Source organism: Drosophila miranda, chromosome XR (genome assembly GCF_003369915.1).
Source record: "Drosophila miranda strain MSH22 chromosome XR, D.miranda_PacBio2.1, whole genome shotgun sequence".
NCBI classification, from domain to species: domain Eukaryota; kingdom Metazoa; phylum Arthropoda; class Insecta; order Diptera; family Drosophilidae; genus Drosophila; species Drosophila miranda.
Window position 1 is genome coordinate 45021009 of NC_046674.1, and position 2566 is coordinate 45023574.

The following is a 2566-nucleotide window of genomic DNA, read 5'->3' on the forward strand; positions in this document are numbered from 1 at the left end:
AGTAGGCTATAATTCAATTGTCCATAATGCTTTTAATTTAAGTCGTTTTGACCATGTTTCACACCTGTCTCGTAAAATACTTGACCTCAACTTCTCCGAAATGGCTCGACCGATTTTCGTGAAATTGCAAATTTTAAATTATCTATTTAATGCAATAGATTTTACATAAAAAACATTTGATCATCAAATCTCGAATTTTTTTCAATACAACGTCACGCAAAATTTTTTTTGTCTAATCTACTCGAAAATATTAAATTACACGACAGAGAGTGCGTGCGAGAGAGACAGAAAACGTGTCTGAACATGTCGTCGGGCTCTGCGTAGCCACTGCAAACTGATTTGTTCCTTTTGGCTAGAAAAATGATCCGATATGATCCAGATTCGGCGATCTGATAGATATGGGTATTCTCTATGATTGTGCGTTTTTAGTTTTCTCGTATCTTCAATATTCTGGATGCCACAGATTTTCGTCCTTTGTGGGAACGGAAGGGGAAGGGGCGAAGTTTTGAAATACATTTGTTCTAAGATATAACAGAAGTGTGGATACCAAATTTGGTTACTCTAGCTTTAATAATCTCTGAGATGTGTGGATGCCTCAGATTTTCGTCCGCTTCTTTTTGGACGTTACACACATCCATTTTTACCACAAATCTAATATACCCCTATACTCATTTTGAGTATTGGGTATATTTATAAAAAAAACCGCTAAATGTTAAAAAAAAAATTTTCGTTTTTTGCGATTTTGACCAAATGCAGCTAACATTTGTGGAACGATTCTTCTTTAAAAGGCAGTAACATCTCAGTAGCAACTCACTATCTCATACTCTTACTGCTGGGAGCACTTACATATGTACATATAAATTTCCACTGATTCTGCAAAAGACATTTAGAGGCAGTGCCGCGCGAGTCCATCATCGAAAGTCGATTCTAAGTAAGAAACTTCTCTTAGTATAGCGGTTGTGTCATTTGAGCTGAGTATGACATATTAAAACATTGTTTGGCTGTAATTATATTGGTGTAATGTTATGGCTTATGCGGGCCGAAACTGGCCTAAGTGTGAAGGGCTCCGAGCGAGTCCGGCAGCCGCCTCAACCTAACCTATGGCTTATACATACGAATCTTTTTAATGGAACGTTAAAGATATTAAAATTGGATATAAAACATCATATATGTATACAAATACAAATACAATTTTACATACATATACAAACATACATATTTTTTTATTGAATATACATATTTCTCAAAATCTGACAGCACCGTGAAGTTTTGGAAAAACTGGAAGAAGCCGAGACGGCTAATAACAATTTATTGAAAAGACTTGACAAACTAAAAAATGCGAAAAGTGCCATTCTTAAGGACCTATGACCGAAGATAGTAAATCGCATAGATATCATCAACCCCAGAAACGACGGAGACGCAATCGAGGATATCTAAAACAACACTTTATCAATATAACATAAATACTGCAAGTAAATTGGACGATAGCGCTGTTTAAATAATCATAATTGTAACATAATTGTAATTATTTTTAAAGAGACATTACAAATTTGTAATTAAATAACATCTTAAAACCATATAAAAGTAAGCTTTTTATACCGGGTAGCTGTTTAAAATATTGATATGCCAAGCACGAAAAATAAGTAAGATGGGAATGATGTGCTCATATTGCTTTTGTTATTATAGTCCATAGCCGAGGAAAGGGTTATTGAGAATTTCGTAAAATGCTACAAATTAAATTCATGCGTGCACAAGATAAGATATCCATCTTCGACAATTAGATAAAGAAATATTTATCATTCTAAAAAATTCTGTTACGTTTAAGAAGAACAGTTTAAGAACAGACCTCTTACGGAGATTCGATATTAATCTTTAACAATTGGACTGACATCGTCATACTATTAAATGGAGCTTATGTTATCCAAAATTAATGACAATCTATTAAAACGTACTTACACTGGGCGTCATCAGATTAGCGTCCCATTGAACATATTCTCATTGATTTCTTGATTTCCCATGTTATCTGAACCATTTAAAGTTAATTTAAGTTCTCCTTAAAAAAGAAGATCAATAACTACTTATAATCGAAGAAGATATTTTAATTAGTTGTTTAAGATTAAGTTGTTTATTGTTTAAGTAACGTATGGATACAAAATGTAAAGTTAATTTGGGAAACAGTATAGCGCCCAAAAATGCAAGTTAAGCTATCCCGCTTAATTCGGTAAGCTTGATCACCAAATTTGTTATGTTTATTGATTAGTTTGCTTAAAACTCACTTAAAATGTAAGAGAAAAGGAAAAATAAAAAAAAAATGTCGCTTTTTCTAGACGGTACTTGAGAGTTTAGGAATATATTACTTTTGTGGTGGATGCGGATGTGTCGGGGAATAAATAATTTGGGCTAATCTATTTGAATTGTGCGCGCATAGTGTGACCAGAATGTGAGTTGATCAACTCAATCAACCCTGATTGAGCGTACACCTCAAATTCAGAGAAGACGCGATCCAAAATCCGAACTTCTAGCGTTTGCGTTGGTGAAGAGGCGAAAGAACTATCCAAGCGGTGAA

General features: G+C 34.0%; 1 long non-coding RNA gene across 1 annotated transcript; it reads left to right on the forward strand.

Moving 5' to 3' along the window:
* Positions 1-848: 848 nt before the first annotated feature.
* On the forward strand, positions 849-1584 carry LOC117186347. The gene is made up of 2 exons (XR_004471454.1): positions 849-931; positions 1258-1584. It is a non-coding gene; the product is annotated as an uncharacterized LOC117186347 (long non-coding RNA).
* The last annotated feature ends 982 nt before the right edge of the window (positions 1585-2566 follow it).